Source organism: Arachis hypogaea, chromosome 5 (genome assembly GCF_003086295.3).
Source record: "Arachis hypogaea cultivar Tifrunner chromosome 5, arahy.Tifrunner.gnm2.J5K5, whole genome shotgun sequence".
In the NCBI taxonomy this organism is placed as follows: Eukaryota; Viridiplantae; Streptophyta; class Magnoliopsida; order Fabales; family Fabaceae; genus Arachis; species Arachis hypogaea.
The window spans coordinates 93755835-93783088 of NC_092040.1; the positions used below are offsets into that span (position 1 = coordinate 93755835).

The 27254-nt window shown below is 39.6% G+C and overlaps 1 protein-coding gene and 1 non-coding gene across 2 annotated transcripts in view; one reads left to right on the forward strand and one right to left on the reverse strand.

The window, feature by feature from the left end:
- The window catches only part of LOC112801990 (lupeol synthase-like), a 59846-nt gene that overhangs the window by 16034 nt on the left and 16558 nt on the right, over window positions 1–27254 (forward strand). The window lies entirely within an intron of this gene.
- Window positions 5787–5894, reverse strand: LOC112804584 (small nucleolar RNA R71). Its single transcript, XR_003203194.1, has one exon. It is a non-coding gene; the product is annotated as a small nucleolar RNA R71 (small nucleolar RNA).

Here is a 27254-nt window from a genome sequence, read left to right on the forward strand (position 1 = left end):
ATTTCTGACTTCTTTGAGCAGTGGCACTAGCTAGGGGCTCTGCCTCAATCCATTTTATGAACACCCCTACAATGAGGAACTTGACTTGTCCCAATCCTTGGGGAAATAGTTCGAGGAGGTCGAGTCCCCTCTTTGCAAACGGCCAAGGTGATGTTACACTGATGAGCTCCTCTGGTGGGGCAATGTGGAAGTCTGGCATGCTTTTTGATGTAAAGCTTTGACTTTGTATTTGGGTTTTTGCTCCGTTGTTGCCTCCAAAGAGTGCCCCTGGACCTTCGTGTGAGTCCTGGGGTTTCCCTTTTACTGTTGTATTTGACACCTGATATTTTGCTGTTATTGTTCGAGTTGTTGCCCGAGTTGTTTGGTAGTAACCCCATAGTTGACCTATGTCTTTGAGATGTATACTAAGATCCCGGACGGCATGTCTAATTGGCTGGATTCCATAGTTTTTTAATGCGTGTTACGATGGCTGACCCTGAGTACATCCCTGAGATTGACTTTGTTGTGGTCTTGTGATGTAGCCTGGATGAGGCTTCTGTTATTGCCCCCTAGTTTGGTGTTGGCTAGTTTTGAAAATGCATCAGCTCGGGCGTTCTGCTCCCGAGGTATGTGTCGGACCTCATATCCCCGAATTGTCCGAGCTGTTGGTGCTGGCTGGTTTTGAAAGTGCATTAGCTCGGGCATTCTGCTCCTGAGGTATGTGTCGGACTTCATGTTCCCCGATTTGTCCGAGCTGTTTTCTGTTTTTGTCCAGGGTCCCCCGAATTGTCCAAGATATTTTCTGGTTTTGTCCAGGGTCCCCCGAATTATCCGAGCTGTCTGGTTGACGAAATTGTGATCCTCAAAATTGGTCTCTTTGTATTTGTATGAAATCAAAAATACCCCAAAGAGATCATGGTGTGATAAATTGGGATCTTAATAATCCCTGGTGTGATCATAACTCCGTTCAACTTAACCAGCAAGTGTACTGGGTCATCCAAGTAATACCTTACGTGAGTAAGGGTCGATCCCACAGAGATTGTTGGTATGAAGAAGCTATGGTCACCTTGTAAATCTCAGTTAGGCAGATTAAATTGGTTTATGATGAGTTCGAAAATTAATAATAAATAGAAAATAAAAGGGATAGAAATACTTATGTAAATCAATAGTGGGAATTTTAGATAGGCGTATGGAGATGCTGTGCTCCTCTTGAATCTCTACTTTCTTATTACATTCATCCAATCCTTCCTACTCCTTTCCATGGCAAGCTATATGTAGGGCATTACCGTTGTCAATGGCTAGATCCCATCCTCTTAGTGAAAACGTTCCTATGCTCTGTCACAGCACGGCTAATCATCTGTCGGTTCTCAATCAGGTTGGAATAGAATCCCTTGATTCTTTTGCGTTTGTCATCACGCCTAGCCTTCAGGAGTTTGAAGCTCGTCACAGTCATTCAATCCCAGAATCCTACTCGGAATGTCATAGACAAGGTTTAGACTTTCCGGATCCTCATGAATGCCGCCATCTATCTAACTTATACCACGAAGATTCTGTTGGGGAATCTAAGAGATATGCGCCCGGCCTAGAGTAGAACGGAAGTGGTTGTCAGTCACGCGCGTTCATAGGTGAGAATGATGATGAGTGTCACGGATCATCACATTCATCAAAGTTAAGTATAACGTATATCTTGGAATAAGGGTAGAAGAGAATTGAATAGAAAGTAATAATAATTGTATTGAAACTTGAGGTACAGCAGAGCTCCACACCCTTAATCTATGGTGTGCAGAAACTCCACTGTTGAAAATACATAAGTAAAAGGTTCAGGCATGGCCGAATGGCCAGCCCCCTGAGTGATTGATGAGCGGATAATTTGTATACTTTTTGGCATTGTTTTTAGTATGTTTTTGGTATGATCTAGTTAGTTTTTAGTATATTTTTATTAGTTTTAGTTAAAATTCACTTTTCTGGACTTCACTATGAGTTTGTGTGTTTTTCTGTGATTTCAGGTATTTTCTGGCTGAAATTGAGGGACCTGAGCAAAAATCTGATTCAGAGACCAAAAAGGACTGCAGATGCTGTTGGATTCTGACCTCCCTGCACTTGAAGTGGATTTTTTGGAGCTACAGAAGCCCAATTGGCGCGCTCTCAACGGCGTTGGAAAGTAGACATCCTGGGCTTTCCAGCAATATATGATAGTCCATACTTTGCCCAAGATTTGATGGCCCAAACCGGCGTTCAAAGTCACCTCAAGAAATCCCAGCGTTAAACGCTGGAACTGGCACCCAAATGGGAGTTAAACGCCCAAACTGGCACCAAAGCTGGCGTTTAACTCCAAGAAGAGTCTCTACACGAAATTTGCTTCATTGCTCAGCCCAAGCACACACCAAGTGGGCCCGGAAGAGGATTTTTATGTCATTTACTCATTTCTGTACACCTTAGGCTACTAGTTTCTTATAAGTAGGACCTTTTGCTATTGTATTAGAAATCTTTGGATCTTTATATCTTTTGATCACTTTAGATCTCTAGATCATCTTTGGACATTGTGTTCTTAGATCATTGGGAGGCTGGCCATTCGGCCATGCCTAGACCTTATGCTTATGTATTTTCAACGGTGGAGCTTCTACACACCATAGATTAAGGTGTGGAGCTCTGCTGTACCTCGAGTATTAATGCAATTACTATTGTTCTTCCATTCAATTCCGCTTGTTCTCATTCCAAGATATCACTTGTTCTTCAACTTGATGAATGTGATGATCCGTGACACGCATCATCATTCTCACCTATGAATAAGGTGACTGTCAACCATTCTTGTTCTACAAGCAACCAAGGCTCTAGTGAATATCTCTTGGATTCTTTAATCGGAATCTTCGTGGTATAGGCAGGACCTGATGGCGGCATTCAAGAGAATCTGGAAGGTCTAAACCTTGTCTGTGGTATTCTGAGTAGGATTCAATGACTGAATGACTGTGACGTGCTTCAAACCTGTAACCTACTGGGCGTTAGTGACAGACGCAAAAGAATCACTGGATTCTATTCCGGTAGGGGAGGGAACCACACCGGTGATTGGCAGCACTGTGACAGAGTGTGTGCATTAGCTTTCACTGCGAGGATGGGAGGTAGCTGCTGACAACAGTGAAACCCTACACGAGCTTGCCATGGAAAGGAGTAGGAAGGATTGGGTGAAGGCAGTAGGAAAGCAGAGAGACAGAAGGGAAGGCATCTTCATGCGCTTATCTGAAGTTCTCACCAATGAATTACATAAGTATCTCTATCTTTACCTTTGTGTTATTTTCATTCATCATCATTATCATTTGAGTTTGCCTGACTAAGATTTACAAAATGACCATAGCTTGCTTCAATACTAACAATCTCCGTGGGATCGACCCTTACTCACGTAAGGTTTATTACTTGGACGACCCAGTGCACTTGCTGGTTAGTTGTGCGAAGTTGTGTAATGCCATGGTATTGAGCTACCACGTTTTTGGAGCCATTACCGGGGATTATGAGAGTTGTGAAAAAGTATAGTTCACAATTTCGCCCACCAAGTTTTTGGCGCCGTTGCCGGGGATTGTTCAAGTTTTGAGCAAGCTTTGGTAACATCAGTGCCAAGATCCGGCAACAACATCAAGTTTTGGTGTTATTGCCCGGGATTGTTTAGGCTGGACAACTGACGGTTCATCTTGTTGCTTAGATTAGGTATTTATTTTTTTTTTTCGAAATTCTTGAAGATGAATTCTAGAGTTTCATGATGATTTGTTGAAATCTGGCTGGCTGAGAAGCCATGTCTAATTTCATTGGACCGAGGTTTCAACTCATCACCACAAGAGCTTGTTGATTTCGTATCAATCTTGCTTTTGGAGCAGTGATTTGCTAAGGCTTGGCTGGCCTCTGGCCATGTCTAGTGTTTTGGACCGAAGCTTTCTCTGAAAGCTTGGCTGGCTGTGAAGCCATGTCTAATTCCTGGACCGGAGTCTTAGACTAGCATTGCACTGATTCCTGGAATTCTCATTAAGAATTTTGATATCTTTTTCCATTTAATTTTCGAAAAACACAAAAAAAAAAATTTCACAAAATTATAAAATCCAAAAATATTTCTTGTTTGAGTCTAGAGTCTCATCATAAGTTTGGTGTCAATTGCATGCATTCATGTATCTTGGTGATCTTCAAGATGTTCTTGATGATTTACTTACTCTGATCTTTGAATTCAATTTGACTTGATTGTTTTGTGTGTCTCATATGCATTTTCATTTTGTTAGTGTCAGTAGTTTACAAACTGCTAAGTTTGGTGTCTTGCATGCATTGTTATTTGATTCTTGTTGCATTTTGGTTTGTCTTTATTATTAAAAATCCAAAAATATTTTTAATTTGTGTCTTTTCAAGTCAATAATACAGAGAATTGAAGATTCAGAACATACAGCAGAGGAATTGCACAGAAAAAGCTGGGCGTTCAAAACGCCCAGTGAAGAAGGACAGACTGGCGTTTAAACGCCAGCCAGGGTACCTGGTTGGGCGTTTAACGCCCAAAAGGGTAGCATTTTGGGCGTTAAACGCCAGAATGTATACCATTCTGGGCGTTTAACGCCAGGATGGCTAAGGGAGGAAGATTTTGTTTCCAAATCAGATTTTTTTAAGTTTTCAAAATCTTTTCAAAATCAAATCTTTTTCAAATCAATTTTCAATCAAATCTTTTTCAAAATTAACTCCTTTCCTTTTTCAAAGATACTTACTATCAATTAATGATTTGATTCAACATTTCAAGTATGTTGCCTTTTCTGTTGAGAAAGGTTTAATGATTGAATCATATCTTTTCTTGTTAGTCAAGTTTTTAATTTTCAAATCAAATCTTTTTAAAATGTTTTTCAAATCATATCTTCTCAATCACATTTTTTTAAAATCAATCATATCTTCTTAACCACATCTTTTTCAAAATAGTTTTCAATAAAATCTTTTTGATTTCTAATTTCAAAATCTTTTTCAAAAATCACTTGATTTCTTTTCCATTTTCATTTTCGAAAATTAAGTAATGTTTTTCAAAAATGTTTTCAAAATTTTTCACTTAATTTTCGAAAATTACTTCCCTCCTTCTCACATCCTTCTATTTTTGGACTAACACTATCCCTTAAGGCAAAATTCGAACTCTATCTTCTTTGTTAAGTTCGAATTTTCCACTTCTGTCTTCTACTCTTCTTTTCCTCTGACACCTAAAGGAATCTCTATACTGTGACATAGAGGATTCCACATTTTCTTGCTCTCTTCTCTATCTTATGAGCAGGAGCAAGGACAAAGGCATTCTTGTTGAGGCTGATCCTGAACCTGAAAGGACCTTGAAGAGAAAGCTAAGAGAAGCCAAAGCACAACTCTCTTTAGAGCACCTGACCGAATTCTTCAAGGAAGAAGAACACATGGCAGCCGAAAACAACAACAATGCCAACAATGCAAGGAAGGTGCTGGGTGACTTTACTGCACCTACTCCCGACTTCTATGGGAGAAGCATCTCTATCCCTGCCATTGGAGCAAACAACTTTGAGCTTAAGCCTCAATTAGTTTCTCTAATGCAACAGAATTGCAAGTTCCATGGACTTCCAATGGAAGATCCTCATCAGTTTTTAGCTGAGTTCTTGCAAATCTGTGACACAGTCAAGACTAATGGGGTTGACCCTGAGGTCTACAGACTGATGCTATTCCCTTTTGCTGTAAGAGACAAAGCTAGAACATGGTTGGATTCTCAACCTAAAGAAAGCCTGGACTCTTGGGAAAAGCTAGTCAATGCCTTCTTGGAAAAGTTCTTTCCACCTCAAAAATTGAGTAAGCTTAGAGTGGAAGTCCAAACCTTCAGACAGAAGGAAGGAGAATCCCTCTATGAAGCTTGGGAAAGATACAAACAATTGATCAGAAAGTGTCCCACTGATATGCTTTCTGAATGGAGCATCATAGGTATTTTCTATGATGGTCTCTCTGAACTGTCTAAGATGTCTTTGGATAGCTCTTCTGGAGGATCTCTTCATCTGAAGAAGACGCCTACTGAAGCTCAAGAACTGATTGAAATGGTTGCAAATAACCAATTCATGTACACTTCTGAAAGAAATCCTGTGAACAATGGGACTAGTCAGAAGAAAGGAGTTCTTGAGATTGACACTCTGAATGCCATTTTGGCTCAGAATAAAATATTGACTCAACAAGTTAATATGATTTCTCAAAGTCTGTCTGGAATGCAAAATGCACCAAGCAGTACTAAGGAAGCTTCATCTGGGGAAGAAGCTTATGATCCTGAGAACCCTTCAATAGAAGAGGTGAATTACATGGGAGAACCCTATGGAAACACCTACAACCCTTCATGGAGGAATCATCCAAATCTTTCATGGAAGGATCAACAGAGACCTCAACAAGGTTTCAATAACAATAATGGTGGGAGAAACAGGTTTAGCAAATAGCAAGCCTTTCCCATCATCTTCTCAGCAACAGACAGAGAGTTCTAAGCAGAATACCTCTGACTTAGCAACTATGGTCTCTGATCTAATTAAGACCACTCAAAGTTTCATGACTGAAACTAGATCTTCCATTAGGAATTTGGAAGGACAAGTGGGTCAGCTGAGCAAGAAAATTACTGAACTTCCTCCAAGCACTCTCCCAAGCAATACTGAAGAAAATCCAAAAGGAGAGTGCAAGGCCATCAATATGGCCGAATTCTGGGAGGAAGAAGAGGCAGTGAACGCCACTGAGGAAGACCTCAATGGACGTCCACTGACCTCCACTGAGTTCCCCAATGAGGAACCTTGGGAATCTGAGGCTCAAACTGAGACCATAGAGATCCCATTGGACTTACTTCTGCCATTCATGAGCTCTGATGAGTATTCCTCCTCTGAAGAGGATGAGTATGTCACTGAGGAGCAAGTTGCTAAATATCTTGGAGCAATCATAAAGCTGAATGACAAGTTATTTGGAAATGAGACTTGGGAGGATGAACCCCCTCTGCTCACCAAAGAACTGGATAACTCGTCTAGGCAGCAATTGCCTCAAAAGAGGCAGGATCCTGGGAAGTTTTCTATACCTTGTACCATAGGCACCATGACCTTCAAGAAGGCCTTGTGTGACTTAGGGTCAAGTGTGAACCTCATGCCCCTCTCTGTAATGGAGAAATTAGGGATCTTTGAGGTGCAAGCTGCAAAAATCTCACTAGAGATGGCAGACAACTCAAGAAAACAAGCCTATGGACTTGTAGAGGATGTTCTGGTTAAAGTTGAAGACCATTACATTCCTACTGATTTCATAGTCCTAGAGATTGGGAAATGCATGGATGAATCCATCATCCTTGGCAGACCCTTCCTAGCCACAGCAAAGGCTGTGATTGATGTTGATAGAGGAGAGTTGATCATTTAGGTGAATGAAGAATCCTTGGTGTTTAAAGCTCAAGGATATCCCTCTGTCATCATGGAGAGGAAGCATGAAGAGCTTCTCTCAAAACAGAGCCAAACTGAGCCCCCACAGTCAAACTCTAAGTTTGGTGTTGGGAGGCCACAACCAAACTCTAAGTTTGGTGTTGAACCCCCACATTCAAACTCTAAGTTTGGTGTTGGGAGGGTCCAACACGGTTCTGAGGACTTCTGAGGCTCCATGAGAGTCCTCTGTCAAGCTAATGACATTAAAGAAGCGCTTGTTGGGAGGCAACCCAATGTTTTATACTTAATTATTTTCTTTTGTTATTTTATCTTTTTTGTAGGTTGATGATCATAAGAAGTCATAAAAACAATGAAAAAAGCAAAAACAAAATGAAAAACAGGAAGAAAAACAGCACACCCTGGAGGGAGATGCTGCTGGCGTTCAAACGCCAGTAAGCCTAGCAGTTGGGCGTTTAACGCCCAGTCTGGCACCCATCTGGGCGTTTAACGCCAGAAAGGGGCACCAGACTGGCGTTAAACGCCAGTAAAGGGCAAGAACCTGGCGTTAAACGCCAGGAATGGGCACCAGCCCGGCGTTTAACGCCAGAAATGGCTCAAAACGTGGATTTTGATGCCATTTGGTGCAAGGATGCCTTTTCCTTGACACTATAGGATCTGTGGACCCCACAGGACCCTACCATCACTCTCTCTCTTCTTCCCCCATTCACCAATCATCTCAACACCTCTTCCCCAAAAACCCCTCCCCTATCAAATCCTACCCTTCTCTTCACCACTCACATCCATCCTTCATAAATCCCCACCAACCTCACCCTTCAAATTCAAACCACTTTCCCTCCCAAACCCACCCATAATGGCCGAACCTTTACCCCCCTCTCTCCTATATATACCCTTCTTCAACCCTTCATTTTCACACAACCTAAACACCACTTCTCCCCCTCTTTGGCCGAATTCACCACCATCTCCCTCTTCCTCATTTCTTCTTCTTCTACTCTCTTCTTTCTTCTTTTGCTCGAGGACGAGCAAACATTTTAAGTTTGGTGTGGTAAAAGCGTTGCTTTTTCGTTTTTCCATAACCATTATGGCATCCAAGGCCGGAGAAACCTCTAGAAAGAGGAAAGGGAAGGCAAAGGCTTCCACCTCCGAGTCATGGGAGATGGATAGATTCCTCTCAAGGGTGCATCAAGTCCACTTCTATGAAGTTGTGGCCTTGAAGAAGGTGATCCCCGAGGTCCCCTTTTCACTCAAAAAGGGTGAATATCCGGAGATCCGACATGAGATCCGAAGAAGAGGTTGGGAAGTTCTTACCAACCCCATTCAACAAGTCGGAATCTTGATGGTTCAAGAGTTCTATGCCGATGCATGGATCACCAAGAACCATGACCAAAGTGTGAACCCGAATCCAAAGAATTATCTTACTATGGTTCGGGGGAAATACTTGGATTTTAGTCCGGAGAGTGTGAGGGTGGCGTTCAACTTGCCTATGATGCAAGGAGATGAACATCCTTACACTAGAAGGGTCAACTTTGATCAAAGGTTGGACCAAGTCCTCACAGTCATATGTGAAGAGGGCGCACAATGGAAGCAAGATTCAAGAGGAAAGCCGGTCCAATTGAGAAGGCATGACCTCAAGCCCGTGGCTAGAGGATGGTTAGAGTTCATACAACGCTCAATCATCCCCACTAGCAACCGGTCCGAAGTTACCATAGACCGGGCTATCATGATCCATAGCATCATGATTGGAGAAGAAATAGAGGTTCATGAGGTTATAGCCCAAGAACTCTATAAGGTGGCGGACAAGACCTCCACCTTGGCAAGGTTAGCCTTCCCTCATCTCATTTGTCACCTCTGTTATTCAGTTGGAGTTGACATAGAGGGTGACATCCCCATTGATGAGGACAAACCCATCACCAAGAAAAGGATGGAGTACACAAGAGATCCCACTCATCATGAGATCCCTGAAATTCCTCAAGGGATGAATTTCCCTCCACAAAACTATTGGGAGCAACTACACACCTCCCTAGGAGAGTTGAGTTCCAACATGGGACAACTAAGGGTGGAGCACCAAGAACACTCCATCATCCTTCATGAGATTAGAGAAGATCAAAAAATCATGAGGGAGGAGCAACAAAGACAAGGAAGAGATATTGAGGAGCTCAAGCACTCCATAGGATCTTCAAGAGCAAGAAAGAGTCGCCATCACTAAGGTGGACCCGTTCCTTGATTTCCTTGTTCTTTATTCTTCTGTTTTTCGAATTTTATGCTTGTGTTTATCCATGTTTGTATCTTGTGATCATTAGTGTCTTAGTGTCTATGCCTTAAAGTTATGAATGTCCTATGAATCCATCACCTTTCTTCAATAAAAACGTGCCTAATTGATAAAAGAAAGAATTGCATGAATTTTGAATTTTATAATAGTTTAATTATTTTGATGTGGTGGTAATATTTTTGTTCTCTGAATGTATGTGTAAACAGTGCATATGTATCTTGAATTTGTGGTTCATGAATGTTGGCTCTTGAAAGAATGATGAAAAAAGGAGACATGTTACTGAGGATCTGAAAAATCATAAAAATGATTCTTGAAGCAAGAAAAAGCTATTCAAAAAAAAAAATCGAAAAAAAAAGAGAGAGAAAACGAAAAAAAAAATATATAGAAATAAGAGTTGTGATCCAGGGCAAATAAGAGTGTGCTTAAGAACCCTGGACACCTCTAATTGGGGACTTTAGCAAAGTTGAGTCACAATCTGAAAAGGTTCACCCAATTATGTGTCTGTGGCATGTATGTATCCGGTGGTAATACTGGAAGACAGAGTGCTTTGGGCCACAGCCAAGACTCAATAAATAGCTATGTTCAAGAATCATCATACCTTACTAAGAGAATCATTAACACTATCTGGACTCTGAGTTCCTAAAGAAGCCAACCATTCTGAATTTCAAGGGATAGATTGAGATGCCAAAACTGTTCAGAGGCAAAAAGTTAAAAACCCCGCTCATCTAATTAATACTGATCTTCACAGATGTTTTTGGAATTCATTGCATATTCTCTTCTTTTTATCTTATTTGATTTTCAGTTGCTTGAGGACAAGCAACAATTTAAGTTTGGTGTTGTGATGAGCGGATAATTTGTATACTTTTTGGCATTGTTTTTAGTATGTTTTTGGTATGATCTAGTTAGTTTTTAGTATATTTTTATTAGTTTTTAGTTAAAATTCACTTTTCTGGACTTCACTATGAGTTTGTGTGTTTTTCTGTGATTTCAGGTATTTTCTGGCTGAAATTGAGGGACCTGAGCAAAAATCTGATTCAGAGACCAAAAAGGACTGCAGATGCTGTTGGATTCTGACCTCCCTGCACTCGAAGTGGATTTTTTGGAGCTACAGAAGCCCAATTGGCGCGCTCTCAACGGCGTTGGAAAGTAGACATCCTGGGCTTTCCAGCAATATATGATAGTCCATACTTTGCCCAAGATTTGATGGCCCAAACCGGCGTTCAAAGTCACCTCAAGAAATCCCAGCGTTAAACGCTGGAACTGGCACCCAAATGGGAGTTAAACGCCCAAACTGGCACCAAAGCTGGCGTTTAACTCCAAGAAGAGTCTCTACACGAAATTTGCTTCATTGCTCAGCCCAAGCACACACCAAGTGGGCCCGGAAGAGGATTTTTATGTCATTTACTCATTTCTGTACACCTTAGGCTACTAGTTTCTTATAAGTAGGACCTTTTGCTATTGTATTAGAAATCTTTGGATCTTTATATCTTTTGATCACTTTAGATCTCTAGATCATCTTTGGACATTGTGTTCTTAGATCATTGGGAGGCTGGCCATTCGGCCATGCCTAGACCTTATGCTTATGTATTTTCAACGGTGGAGCTTCTACACACCATAGATTAAGGTGTGGAGCTCTGCTGTACCTCGAGTATTAATGCAATTACTATTGTTCTTCCATTCAATTCCGCTTGTTCTCATTCCAAGATATCACTTGTTCTTCAACTTGATGAATGTGATGATCCGTGACACGCATCATCATTCTCACCTATGAATAAGGTGACTGTCAACCATTCTTGTTCTACAAGCAACCAAGGCTCTAGTGAATATCTCTTGGATTCTTTAATCGGAATCTTCGTGGTATAGGCAGGACCTGATGGCGGCATTCAAGAGAATCCGGAAGGTCTAAACCTTGTCTGTGGTATTCTGAGTAGGATTCAATGATTGAATGACTGTGACGTGCTTCAAACCTGTAACCTACTGGGCGTTAGTGACAGACGCAAAAGAATCACTGGATTCTATTTCGGTAGGGGAGGGAACCACACCGGTGATTGGCAGCACTGTGACAGAGTGTGTGCATTAGCTTTCACTGCGAGGATGGGAGGTAGCTGCTGACAACAGTGAAACCCTACACGAGCTTGCCATGGAAAGGAGTAGGAAGGATTGGGTGAAGGCAGTAGGAAAGCAGAGAGACGGAAGGGAAGGCATCTTCATGCGCTTATCTGAAGTTCTCACCAATGAATTACATAAGTATCTCTATCTTTACCTTTGTGTTATTTTCGTTCATCATCATTATCATTTGAGTTTGCCTGACTAAGATTTACAAAATGACCATAGCTTGCTTCAATACTAACAATCTCCGTGGGATCAACCCTTACTCACGTAAGGTTTATTACTTGGACGACCCAGTGCACTTGCTGGTTAGTTGTGCGAAGTTGTGTAATGCCATGGTATTGAGCTACCACGTTTTTGGAGCCATTACCGGGGATTATGAGAGTTGTGAAAAAGTATAGTTCACAATTTCGCCCACCAGTGATCAAGAGACCGAATAGTCAAAAGATTAAACTGTCAAAAGATTAAACTGTCAAAAGATGTCTAATACAATAGTAACTTATCCTATTTATACTAGACTAGCTACTAGGGTTTACATGAGTAAGTAATTGATGCATAAATCCACTTCCGGGGCACACTTGGTGTATGCTTGGGCTGAGCTTGATCTATCCACGAGCTGAGGCTTTTCTTGGAGTTGAACTCCAAGTTATAGCGTGTTTTGGGCGTTCAACTCCGGATCATGATGTGTTTCTGGCGTTTAACTCCAGACAGCAGCATGTACTTGGCGTTCAACGCTAAGTTACGTCGTCAATTTCCGAATAAGTTGAGAGCGCGCCATTTGGAGTTCTGTAGCTCCAGAAAATCCATTTCGAGTGCAGGAAGGTCAGATTCCAACAGCATCAGCAGTCCTTTTGTCAGCCTTTTTCAGAGTTTTGCTCAAGTCCCTCAATTTCAGCCAGAAATTACCTGAAATTACAGAAAAATACACAAACTCATACTAAAGTCCAGAAATGTGAATTTATCATAAAAACTAATGAAAACATCCCTAAAAGTAGCTTGAACTTACTAAAAACTACCTAAAAACAATGCCAAAAAGCGTATAAATTATCCGCTCATCACAACACCAAACTTAAATTGTTGCTTGTCCCCAAGCAACTGAAAATCAATTAGGGTAAAAAGAAGAGAATATACTATAAATTCCAAAATATCAATGAATATTAATTATAATTAGATGAGCGGGACTTGTAGCTTTTTGCTTCTGAACAGTTTTGGCATCTCACTTTTTCCTTTGAAGTTTAGAATGATTGGCTTCTCTAGGAACTCAGAATTTCGGATAGTGTTATTGATTCTCCTAGTTAAGTATGTTGATTCTTGAACACAGCTACCTATGAGTCTTGGCCGTGGCCCTAAGCACTTTGTTTTCCAGTATTACCATCGGATACATAAATGCCACAGACACATGACTGGGTGAACCTTTTCAGATTGTGACTCAGCTTTGCTAGAGTCCCTAGTTAGAGGTGTCCAGAGCTCTTAAGCACACTCTTTTGCTTTGGATCACGACTTTAACCACTCAGTCTCAAGCTTTTCACTTGGACCTTCATGACACAAGCACATGGTTAGGGACAGCTTGATTTAGCCGCTTAGGCCTGGATTTATTTCCTTGGGCCCTCCTATCCATTGATGCTCAAAGCCTTGGATCCTTTTTACCCTTGCCTTTTGGTTTTAAGGGCTATTGGCATTTTCTGCTTGCTTTTGCTTTTTCTTTTCTTTTGCCATTTTTTTCTTTTTTTTTGCAAGCTTTTCTTCTCTTTTTTTTTCACTGCTTTTTCTTGCTTCAAGAATCAATTTCATGATTTTTCAGATCATCAATAACATTTCTCTTTGTTCATCATTCTTTCAAGAGCCAACAATTTTAACATTCATAAACAACAAGATCAAAAATATGCACTGTTCAAGCATTCATTCAGAAAACAAAAAGTATTGTCACCACATCAATATAATTAAACTAAATTCAAGGATAAATTCGAAATTCATGTACTTCTTGTTCTTTTGAATTAAAATATTTTTCATTTAAGAGAGGTGAAGGATTAATGGATTTTATTCATAACTTTAAGACATGGTTACTACATACTAATGATCATGAAGTAGAGACACAAAACATAGATAAACACAACATTAAAAACCAAAAAACAGAAAGAAATAAGAACAAGGAATGAAGCCACCTTAGTGGCGTCTTCTTCTTGAAGGACCAACAATGTCCTTAAGCTCTTCTATGTCCCTTCCTTGCCTTTGTTGCTCCTCCCTCATTGCCCTTTGATCTTCTCTTATTTCTTGGAGAATGATGGAGTGCTCATGATGTTACACCCTTAATTGTTCCACATTGTGGCTCAAATCTTCTAAGGAAGTGTTGATTTGCTCCCAATAGTTGTTGGGAGGAAAGTGCATCCCTTGAGGCATCTCAGGGATTTCTTGATGATGAGCTTCCTCATGCATCTCTTGAGATCCGTGGAGGGTCTCTCTTGCTTGCTCCATCCTCTTCTTGGTGATGGGCTTATCCTCTTCAATGGAGATGTCTCCTTCTATAATAACTCCAACTGAGTAGCATAGATGGCAAATAAGGTGAGGAAAAGCTAGCCTTGCCATGGTGGAGGGCTTGTCGGCTATTTTGTAGATTTCATTGGAGATGACCTCATGAACTTCTACTTCCTCTCCAATCATGATGCTATGAATCATGATGGCCCGATCCACAGTAACTTCAGATCGGTTGCTAGTAGGAATGATGGAGCGTTGAATGAACTCCAACCATCCTCTAGCCACAGGCTTGAGGTCCAGTCTTCTTAGTTGAACTGGCTTGCCTTTGGATTCTATTCTCCATTGAGCTCCTTCCACACATATGTCCATTAGGACTTGGTCCAACCTTTGATTAAAGTTGACCCTTCTAGTGTAGGGGCGTTCATCTTCTTGCATCATGGGCAAGTGAAACGCCAACCTCACATTTTCCGGACTAAAATCTAAGTATTTCCCCCGAACCATTGTGAGATAATTCTTTGGATTCGGGTTCATACTTTGATCATGGTTCCTAGTGATCCATGCATTGGCATAGAACTCTTGAACCATTAAGATTCCAACTTGTTGCATGGGGTTGGTTAAGACTTCCCAACCTCTTCTTCGGATCTCATGTCGGATCTCCGGATACTCATTTTTCTTGAGCTTGAAAGGGACCTCAGGGATCACCTTCTTCTTTGCCACAACATCATAGAAATGGTCTTGATGGCTTTTGGAGATGAATCTTTCCATCTCCCATGACTCGGAGGTGGAAGCTTTTGTCTTCCCTTTTCCTTTTCTAGAGGATTCTCCGGCCTTAGGTGCCATTGATGGTAGTGGAAAACAAAAAAGATTGTGCTTTGACCACACACCAAACTTAAAATATTGCTCGTCCTCGAGCAATAGAAGAAAGAAGAGAAGAAGAAGAAGAAGAGAATATGATAGAGAGGGAGAGATGTAGGTTCGGCCAAGAGGGGGTTGTGTTGTGTGAAAATGAAGTAGAATGGAAGGGTATACATAGGGAGAGGGGGTAGTGTGTATTCGGCCATTTAGGGTGGGAATGGGTGGGAAAATGTTTTTGAATTTTTTAAAGTATGTGGGGTTTATGGGGAAGAGTGGATGGATTTGAGTGGTGAAGGGGGTGATTGGGAAGAGAAATTGAGGTGATTGGTGAAGAGTGTTGGGAAGTGTGACATGGGGAAGGGTAATCACAAAAATAGGATTAGGAGGTAAGGTGGGAATATAGTAGGTGGGGATCCTGTGGGGTCCACAGATCCTGAGGTGATCCTGTGGGGTCCACAGATCCTGAGGTGTCAAGGAATTCCATCCCTGCACCAAATAGGCATGTAAAATGCCTTTGCACACCATTCTGGTGTGTAAACGCCCATTGGTGCACATTCTGGGCGTTCAACGCCCATGTAAAGCATGTTTCTGGCGTTGAACGCCAGTTTCATGCTTGTTACTGGCGTTCAGCGCCAGTTTTTCTTCTCTAGGCACATTCCTGGCGTTCAGCGCCAGAATGTTGCTTGTTTCTGGCGTTCAGCGCCAGAATGATGCTCTGTTCTGGCGTTGAACGCCGGCCAGATGCATCTTACTGGCGTTGAACGCCAGCCTGTGCTTCCTCCAGGGTGTGATTTTTTTCTTCTGCTGTTTTTGATTCTGTTTTTAATTTTTATGATTTTTTCGTGACTCCTCATGATCATGTACCTAATAAAACATAAAATAACAATAAAATAAAAATTAGATAAATAAAATTGGGTTGCCTCCCAACAAGCGCTTCTTTAATGTCAATAGCTTGACAGTGGCTTCTCATGGAGCCACAAGGTGATCAGGTCAATGTTGTATAGTCTCAACACCAAACTTAGAGTTTGGATATGGGATCTTAACACCAAACTTAGAGTTTGGTTGTGGCCTCACAACACCAAACTTAGAGTTTGACTGTGGAGGCTCTTCTTGACTCTGAACTGAGAGAAGCTCTTCATGCTTACTCTCTTTTGTCACAGAGGGATGGCCTTGTGCCTTAAACACAAGGTAGTCCCCATTCAATTGAAGGACTAATTCACCTCTATTGACATCTATCACAGCTCCTGCTGTGGCTAGGAAAGGTCTTCCAAGGATGATGCATTCATCCTCTTCCTTCCTAGTGTCTAAGATTATGAAATCAGCAGGGATGTAAAGGCCTTCAACCTTTACAAGCACGTCCTCCACTATTCCATAAGCTTGTCTCAATGACTTGTCTGCCAATTGTAATGAGAACAAGGCAGGCTGTACCTCAATGATCCCCAGCTTCTCCATTACAGAGAGTGGCATAAGATTTATCCCTGACCCTAGATCACATAGAGCATTTTCAAAGGTCATGGTGCCTATGGTAAAAGGTATTAAGAACTTGCCAAGATCTTGTGTCTTTTGAGGTAGAGTTTTCTGAATCCAAGAATCTAGTTCATTAATGAGCAAGGGAGGTTCACTTTCCCAAGTCTCATTACCAAACAACTTGGCATTCAGCTTCATGATAGCTCCTAAGTATTGAGCAACTTGCTCTCCAGTCACATCTTCATCCTCTTCAGAGGAAGAATAGTCTTCAGAGCTCATGAATGGCAGAAGGAGATTTAATGGAATCTCTATGGTCTCTGTATGAGCCTCAGATTCCTTTGGATCCTTAATAGGAAACTCCTTCTTGCTTGAGGGACGTCCCAGGAGGTCTTCCTCACTAGGATTTTCGTCCTCCTCCTCCCTTGTGCATTCGGCCACATTGATCATATCAATGGCCTTGCACTCTCCTTTTGGATTCTCTTCTGTATTGCTTGGGAGAATACTGGGAGGAGTTTCAATGACTTTCTTACTCAGCTGGCCCACTTGTGCCTCCAGATTTCTGATGGAGGATCTTGTTTCATTCATGAAACTGAAAGTGGCATTTGACAGATCAGAGACTAGATTGGCTAAATTAGAAGTATTTTGTTCAGAATTCTCTGTCTGTTGCTGAGAAGATGATGGATATGGCTTGCTATTGCTCATCCTATTACGTCCACCATTGTTAAAGCCTTGTTGAGGCTTTTGTTGATCCTTCCATGAGAAATTTGGATGATTTCTCCATGATGAGTTATAGGTGTTTCCATAAGGTTCTCCCATGTAATTAACCTCTGCCATGGCAGGGTTCTCAGGATCATAAGCTTCTTCAGAGGCTGCCTCTTTAGTACTGTTGGATGCATTTTGCCATCCATTCAGACTTTGAGAGATCATGTTGACTTGCTGAGTTAACACTTTGTTCTGAGCCAATATGGCATTCAGAGCATCAATTTCAAGAACTCCTTTCTTCTGAGGTATTCCATTATTCACGGAATTCCTCTCAGAAGTGTACATGAATTGGTTGTTTACAACCATGTTAATGAGTTATTGAGCCTCTTCAGGCGTTTTCTTTAGGTGAATAGATCCACCTGCAGAATGGTCCAATGACATTTTCGAAAATTCAGATAGGCCATAATAGAATATATCTAATATGGTCCATTCTGAAAATATGTCAGATGGACATCTTTTGGTCAGCTGCTTGTATCTTTCCCAAGCTTCATAGAGGGATTCACCATCTTTTTGTTTGAAGGTTTGAACATCCACTCTCAGCTTGCTCAGCTTCTGAGGAGGAAAGAATTTATCCAAGAAGGCTGTGACCAGCTTATCCCAGGAGTCCAGGCTATCCTTGGGTTGTGAATCCAACCATATTCTAGCTCTATCTCTTATAGCAAAAGGGAAAAGCATGAGTCTGTAGACTTCAGGATCAACTCCATTCGTCTTTACAGTCTCACAGATTTGCAAGAACTCAGTTAAAAACTGATAAGGATCTTCAGATGGAAGTCCATAAAACTTGCAGTTTTGTTACATTAAAGCAACTAGCTGAGGTTTCAGCTCAAAGTTATTGGCTCCAATGGCAGGAATGGAGATGCTTCTTCCATCAAACTTGGACATTGGCTTTGTGAAGTCACCAAGCATTCTCCTTGCATTATTATTATTTTCGGCTGCCATCTCCTTCTCTTGTTCTAATATTTCTGAAAGGTTACCTTTAGAATGTTGTAACTTAGCTTCTCTTAGTTTTCTCTTCAGAGTCCTTTCAGGTTCTGGATCAATTTCAACAAGAGTGCCTTTATCCTTGTTCCTGCTCATATGAAAGAGAAGAAAACAAGAAAGAAAAGGAATCCTCTATGTCACAGTATAGAGATTCCTTTATATTAGTAGAAAAAGAAAGGGGAGAAGAAAGTAGAAGAGGGGATTCGGATATTAGGTGAAGAGGGGTGAAGAGAAGTGTTAGTAATTAGATAAATAAATAGAATAAGAAAAGAGAGGGAGAATTTCGAAAGTAATTTTTGAAAAAGAGGTTAGTGATTTTCGAAAATTAAAGATAAAATAAGATTGAAATTAAAATTTAAAACAAAAAGAATTTTTGAAAAAAAAAGAAGTATTTTCGAAAATTAGAGAGGGAAGAGTAGTTAGTTGGTTTTGAAAAAGATAGTAAACAAACAAAAAGTTAGTTAGTTGATTGAAAAAGATATTAAAATCAAATTTGAAAAAGATAAGAAGATAAGAGGTTAGATAAGATATTTTGAAATCAAATTTTGAAAAAGATAAAATTTTTGAAAAAGATAAAATAAAAGATAAAAAGAATTAAAATTTTTAAAATGACTTAACTAACAAGAAACTACAAGATAAGATTCTAGAACTTAAAGATTGAACCTTTCTTAACAAGAAAGTAACAAACTTCAAATTTTTGAACTAATCACATTAATTGTTAGCTAATTTTCGAAAATTAGATGTAAAGATAAGAAAAAGTTTTTGAAAATATTTTGAAAAAGATTTTTGAAATTTTCAAAAAATAGAAAAAAAATGAAAAAGATATAATTTTTGAAAAAGATTTTTGAAAAGATAAGATTTTTAAAATTGAAATTTTGACTTGACTTGTAAGAAACCACTAATTTTAAAAATTTTTGACCAAGTCAACCCAAAATTTCGAAAATTTGGAGGGAAATAAGGAAAAGATATTTTTTTATTTTTAAAATTTTTAAGATGAGAGAGAAAAACACAATCATGACACAAAACATGAAAATTTTGGATCAAAACACTTAATGCATGCAAGAACACTATAAATGTCAAGATGAACACCAAGAACACTTTGAAGATCATGATGAACATCAAGGACATAATTTTAAAAAAAAAATTGATGCAAAGAAAACATGCAAGACACCAAACTTAGAAATCTTTAATGTATGGACTCTAACAAACAAAAAATGCACATGAAAAACAACAAACAACACAAAACAAGAAATCATCAAGATCAAACAAGAAGACTTGTCAAGAACAACTTGAAGATCATGAAGAACACTATGAATGCATGGAATTTTTGAAAAAATGCAAGAAAAATTTTAAAAGCATGCAATTGACATCAAACTTAAAAATTAACACAAGACTCAAACAAGAAACACAAAATATTTTTTATTTTTATGATTTTCTAATTTTTTGTATTTTTATTTTAATTTTTTTCGAAAAACATGGTTAGAAAAGCGAAAAAGAAAAGAAAAATTTTGAAAAAGATTTTTGAAAAGAAAATTACCTAATCTGAGCAACAAGATGAACCGTCAGTTGTTCAAACTCAACAATCCCCGGCAACGGCGCCAAAAACTTGGTGGGCGAAATTGTGATCCTCAAAATTGGTCTCTTTGTATTTGTATGAAATCAAAAATACCCCAAAGAGATCATGGTGTGATAAATTGGGATCTTAATAATCCCTGGTGTGATCATAACTCCGTTCAACTTAACCAGCAAGTGTACTGGGTCATCCAAGTAATACCTTACGTGAGTAAGGGTCGATCCCACAGAGATTGTTGGTATGAAGCAAGCTATGGTCACCTTGTAAATCTCAGTTAGGCAGATTAAATTGGTTTATGATGAGTTTGAAAATTAATAATAAATAGAAAATAAAAGGGATAGAAATACTTATGTAAATCAATAGTGGGAATTTCAGATAGGCGTATGGAGATGCTGTGCTCCTCTTGAATCTCTACTTTCTTATTACATTCATCCAATCCTTCCTACTCCTTTCCATGGCAAGCTGTATGTAGGGCATCACCGTTGTCAATGGCTACATCCCATCCTCTCTGTGAAAACGTTCTTATGCTCTGTCACAGCACGGCTAATCATCTGTCGGTTCTCAATCAGGTTGGAATAGAATCCCTTGATTCTTTTGCGTTTGTCATCACGCCCAGCCTTCAGGAGTTTGAAGCTCGTCACAGTCATTCAATCCCAAAATCCTACTCGGAATACCATAGACAAGGTTTATACTTTCCGGATCCTCATGAATGCCGCCATCTATCTAACTTATACCACGAAGATTCTGTTAGGGAATCTAAGAGATATGCGCCCGGCCTATAGTAGAACGGAAGTGGTTGTCAGTCACGCGCGTTCATAGGTGAGAATGATGATGAGTGTCACGGATCATCACATTCATCAAAGTTAAGTATAACGTATATCTTGGAATAAGGATAGAAGAGAATTGAATAGAAAGTAATAATAATTGTATTGAAACTTGAGGTACAGCAGAGCTCCACACCCTTAATCTATGGTGTGCATAAACTCCACTGTTGAAAATACATAAGTAAAAGGTTCAGGCATGGCCGAATGGCCGGCCCCCTGAGTGATCAAGAGACCGAATAGTCAAAAGATTAAACTGTCAAAAGATTAAACTGTCAAAAGATATCTAATACAATAGTAACTTATCCTATTTATAATAGACTAGCTACTAGGGTTTATATGAGTAAGTAATTGATGCATAAATCCACTTCTGGGGCCCACTTGGTGTATGCTTGGGCTGAGATTGATCTATCCACGAGCTGAGGCTTTTCTTGGAATTGAACTCCAAGTTATAGCGTGTTTTGGGCGTTCAACTCCGGATCATGACGTGTTTCTGGCGTTTAACTCCAGACAGCAGCATGTACTTGGCGTTCAACGCTAAGTTACGTCGTCGATTTCCGAATAAAGTATGGACTATTATATATTGCTGGAAAGCTCTGGATGTCTACTTTCCAACGCCGTTGAGAGCGCGCCATTTGGAGTTCTGTAGCTCCAGAAAATCCATTTCGAGTGCAGGGAGGTCAGATTCCAACAGCATCAGCAGTCCTTTTGTCAGCCTTTTTCAGAGTTTTGCTCAAGTCCCTCAATTTCAGCCAGAAATTACCTGAAATTACAGAAAAGCACACAAACTCATAGTAAAGTCCAGAAATGTGAATTTATCATAAAAACTAATGAAAACATCCATAAAAGTAGCTTGAACTTACTAAAAACTACCTAAAAACAATGCCAAAAAGCGTATAAATTATCCGCTTATCACTGTCCTCTGTAGGATTCTTCCAGCAAAGTTTGTTTTCTGTAGGATGTCTTTTATGGGCTGGTTGGTCCGAACTCTGATAGTGTGAGCTTGAAAGTATGGGTGGAGTCATCGAGAGGTGAGTATGAGGGTGTAGGCAAACTTTTTCTATCTGTTGATGGTTTAGTTCGGTCCCTTGTAGAGCTTTACTGATGAAGTAGACGGGTTGTTGCCCACTTTCATCTTCTCTGACTAGTGCTGAGGCTATTGCCTGACTTCCCACTGTGAGGTGTAATGAGTTCTTCACTTTCCCGTGGTCTGGAAAGAATGGGTGATTGCCCCAAGAATTTTCAAAATTTCGGAAGGCTTGTTTGCACCCCGTAGTCCTATTCAAACCTCTCTCCCTTCCTTAATATACCTCTTTGAGGTGTCCTTTGCGGGATGATTTAGAGATCCTTCCTCCTGCGAATCCTCCATGAACATGTCTCTCAGGGGTGTGAGGTGGACGTTCAACTCATTCGACCTCTTTGGTGTGAGACGTTCGACTTGTCCGACCTCTTTGGTGTGAGACGTTCGACTTGTCCGACCTCTTTGGTGTGAGGTTGACCTTTCGACTTGTCCGACCTCTTTGGTGTGAGGTTGACCTTCGACTTGTCCAACCTCTTTGGTGTGAGGTGGACCTTCAACTTGTCCGACCTCTTTGGTGTGAGGTGGACCTTCAACTTGTCCGACTTCTTTGGTGTAAGGTGGACCTCCAACTCGTCCGACCACTTTGGTGTGAGGTGGACCTTCAACTTTGTCCAACCTCTTTGGTGTGAGGTGGACCTTCAACGCGTCCGACCTCTTTTGTTTTTGATTGGGCGAGTTGATGGGATCTTCTCAGTGTTGCATATTTCTCGGTAGATATCCACAACAGACACCCGAAGGGGATGTAATTGTGGTATTTTTTAGGCTTCTCTCCATGTTGATCTTCTTTTTCTTGGACTCTTTATCCTTATCCCGAGAGGAGTAGGAATGTTCGGTTTTTGAGATCTCTCCTAGTCGAGAGTTTTCCTCCATATTGATGTACTTCTCTGCCCGTTCCTGTACCTCGTTCTGAGATGTTTGGGTGCTTCTTGGATATTGAGTGGCTAAAAGGTCCTTCTCGTAGACCATTGATGAGACCCCTGATAGCTGCTTCTGTTGGCAGACTTTGTATGTCCAGACATGTTTTGTTGAATCTTTCCATGTAGTTGCGAAGGTTCTCTCGATCTCCTTGCTTGATCCCTAATAGGCTTTGTGCGTGTTTGGCTTTGTCCTTCTGGATGGAGAATAACGGATTGCATCTGAGGCCTCCGTGAGATACATCATGCTTCTGAAATTACAAAGATGATAGCTTGGATCTGATGTGCCATCGTACGGAGTCATGTTGGGAGTTTTGAAGTCATTTGGGACCTTTAGCTTTCATGATCTCTTTGGTTTTGAGATCAGCTTCGAGTTTTAAGAGCTTATCTTTTAACTCTCGGCGTCGCCTAGTTTCCCCTCGGAGGTCCTTCTTGGCTTCCCGTTGATGCTCGGCTTCTTTTTCGAGTTGTTGGAGGCGGTTTTGTTGAGCTTGTAGTGCTTCCATGATTTCTGTGTTTGGAGTTTCCTTATCTCCCCCGTTTTGAGGTGTGCTTTTGGGGGTGGCATCCGCGTTTTTATGCGGCGTCCTATTTTCTGGATCAGAATCGTGGTCGTTGTCATAGTTGTCCGCCATGGTGATGGGATGACTTCCAGGTTCCCCGGCAACGGCGCCAATATTCCGAGGGTTACCTGAAACTGTAGGTCGATCTCGGACGAGATCTTCTGTGTTGGTCGGAGCCGACGTGTCCGGCAGGTGTACGGCGGTCGGAACTGATGTGTCCGATTTGTTGGACTTGGTGGTGGTGCTGATCCTGTGTCCCCGGAGGGTGGGGGTACCTGCAAGGGACTCCGATGCTTAAGTTAGCAAGGGTATTAAGCAGGTATTGAGTAGAATCAGAGTATGAGTTATACCTGGGTGCTCCAGTGTATTTATAATGGTGAGATGTGGCCTCCTGTGGATAAGATAAGTTAGTTATCTTATCTTATCTTTATCTTATCTTTAAGTGAGGTCATCTTATCTTCAAGGGAACCGCCTTTATCTTTCTGGGCTTTGGCTGCCTTTAGATTGGGCTGTGTTCCTTCATTTTGGGCCTGCTTTGGGCTCCTTTGGCGAGTTGGCCGAGCTCTTTGAGAAGAGGTCGGGCATTTGACCGAGCTCTTTGACAAGAGGTCGGATAGTCTGACTTGAAGAGGTCGGTCGGCTTGTCGCTAAACATCCCGGGTCGGACAGCTTGACCCAGGGTATGAACACTACCCATTCTTTCTTCTTCTGATTCTGTTGTTCTTCTTCTATCTCACACACATTTAAAAGAAAAGAAAAGAAGAGAGAAGCAGAGAAAGTGAATAAGAGGAGGAAGAAGAAGACGAGAGGAGGAGAAAGGACATCGTTGTTGGGATTGAATGCTGTCGTCGCCATTGATGCAACAAATCGAGAGAGAGCAAGCACTACAAAAGATTTGTTGGATACTAGCGGATTTATAAAAAAAAATCTGCTAATATGTTTACTATCAGAATAAATCTGACGATATAAATCTCTCCAATAATTGTTTATTGACAGATTTTTTCTTCCACTACTAATTATCATTAGAAAATTTTCTCTGGTAATTCTTATTGCCATATTTTTTTTTTCAATAAATTCGACAGTAATATATTATTAATTAATATTTAAATTAATAACTATTAGCGAATTTAACTGACAGTAAATACAATGGTAAACTTAAATTTTAAATTTTTTAAAAATTTGTTTACAAATTAATATATAACTTTAAATATTTAAATTGAATAATTTCTAAACTAATAAATCAGAAAATACAACACTAACTAACTCAAAAAATAATTAACTCAAACAATAATAAATTTAAAAAATTAACAACAATAAACAATAAGTGAATAATCAAACAGAAAATAAACAAGTTAAGATTAACTCAGATAATTAACAACAATCAACTAATTAACTCCAAAAATAATTAACTCAGATAATAATAAATTTAGAAAATTAACAACAATAAATAATAAGTCAATAATTAACTCAGAAAATAAACAAGTTAAGATTAACTCAGACAATTAACAATAATCAATTAATTAACTCCAAAAATAATTAACTCAAATAATAATAAACTTAAAATAATAACAACAATAAACAATAAGTCAATAATTAACTTAGAAAATAAACAAGTTAAGATTAACTCAGATTAATTAACAACAATCAACTAATTAATTCAAAAAATAATTAACTCAAATAATAATAAACTTAGAAAATCAACAACAATGAACAATAAGTCAATAATTAACTTAGAAAATAAATAAGTTAAGATTAACTTAGATAATTAACAACAATCAACTAATTAACTAAGATAAGCTTCCATAATTGAAAGAAGTTTTCCTTGAAAAAATAAATTCAATAGAAATTGAAAAATTGACTACGACATGCTTTGTATAATAAACTCAGAAAATTAACAACAATAAATAATAATTCAATAATTAACTCAGAAAATAAACAAGCTAAGATTAATTCGGACAATTAACAATTAACAAATTAACTCAGAAAATAATTAACTCAAACAACATCATACCAGAAATCAAAACAATGCAATTGGAGAATCTTACTCTTGCAGATTTATTCGGATGAGCAACACCAGATTATATAGAATCATCAAAATAAAATTCAAAATCAAAATCATAAATAAAATTTCAAACACAAAATTATCAAAACAGAATTAATAAAAACCCTAAATCAAAACAAAATTAAAAAATTCTAAATATAAACTAATACATTAACTAAATCTAAAAAATAGTTAAATAACTAATACAAACATCCTAATTGCAATTTTTTTTAATACACAACAAATTCAAATTAGATAAATTAGGGTTTGACGTTTAACTATCCAAAACTAATTAGTGAGTTAGCAAGAGATAGTGGCGGTGCATAGGACTTTTTTGGCATGGTGGTAGCACGAATGGCAAAGTGGCGGCAGCGATAACCAATTGGCAGAGCTGCATTAGGGTCTTTTTTTTAAATAAATTGAAAATAAATAATAGGAAGATGGAGGAAGACAACATACCTGGAGGGAAGAAGGAGGCAGCTCTGGTGGCACGGGGAGCAGCGGTAACAGCGATGGCAGAAGTGGCAGGAACGACGAAACGGCAGCGATAGAGCGACCAACGTCGTGCAAGGAGTCCACGTAGTCTTTAAATACTATTGGTGGTGGTTGACGCTGATGGAGGGACTGCCAGAGGTGGTTTGGAGGGGGGAGAGAGAGAAAGAGAGAGAGTAGTTAAAAAATAAGAGAGGAGAAGATTTGCGATTCGAATTAAGAACAAGATTACCATTGGATTTACCGGCAGATAAATCTAATAGTAATGCTTTGTGAATGACCAAAACATAGTGTTGCACTAATTCGGATTACCGGCAGATTTATCCCCGGTAAATTCGATAGTAATGATCACGCTATTTTTTTCTTTTTTCCCTCTAATTATTGCCAGTAAATTTACTGTTGAAAAACTAAATCCGACAGTAATTTTTTACTCAACAAGTTTATTGCCAAATTTGATAAACCCATTACTAAATCTGACAGTAAATCCAACGATATTTAGCATTTTTCTTGTAGTGAAGAAAAACAACGACAGCGGTTTCAAATCTCCTGTTCTTCCCTTTTCTTGCAACGATTTCAGAGATCAGGAACAACGGCGGCAACGATTTCAACAGTAGTGGCAACGCTGGTAGCGGTGATTTAAACAGCGATCTCATATATCCCTCACTGCTGCTGTCCAACTCTCCATTTCTTCTCTTTCTTTCTTTAAAAAACAAGAATGTTACGTTGTTGAATTTGAAAGATTAGATTGCAATGGATGATTTTTTTGTTGTTCTTAAATTTTAATGGTGTATTTTTGTTGTTGAATATTATGTTTTTGAATTTAAATGCTGGTATTTGGTAGGAGTAAGCAGGTGATAGTGGTCATGAGGGAGGTAGTAGTAGATGATGAGATTGGAGTTATAACAAAAAAAATGGTAATTTTGTCCAAAAATTTTTAAAAGGATGATTTTAATTCAAAATGCAATCTTGAGGACCATTTTGAATTAAAGAAAGGTTAAGAACGATTTTGATTTTGATACCAAATTAAATCTTACGAACCAAAAGTGTGCTGGTGGAATTAAGTGACGTCGTCGCCATTGATGCAGCAAACCGAGAAAGAGTGAGTAAAGCAATAGCGACGCCGGTTTTAGATCTCCTCTTCTTCTCTTTTTTTTCGCAGCGATTTTGAAGAACAGGAACAACGGCAATGATGATTTCAGTAGTAGTGATAGCGGTGGTAGCAGCGATTTCAGCAGTAATCTCTCTCTCTCTCTCTCTCTCTCTCTCTCTCTCTCTCTCTCTCTCTCTCTCTCTCTCTCTCTCTCTCTCTCTCTCTCTCTCTCTCTCTCTCTCTCTCCAGTGACCCAACTAGCAACAATTACGGTAGATTTTCTAACCGCCACTGCCCAACCCTCTATTTCTTCTCCTTTTTTTTTCTTCTTCTCCCCATCACTCTCTCTCTCTGTCCTAATTTTTCTTTCTTTATTTCTTAAAAAACATGA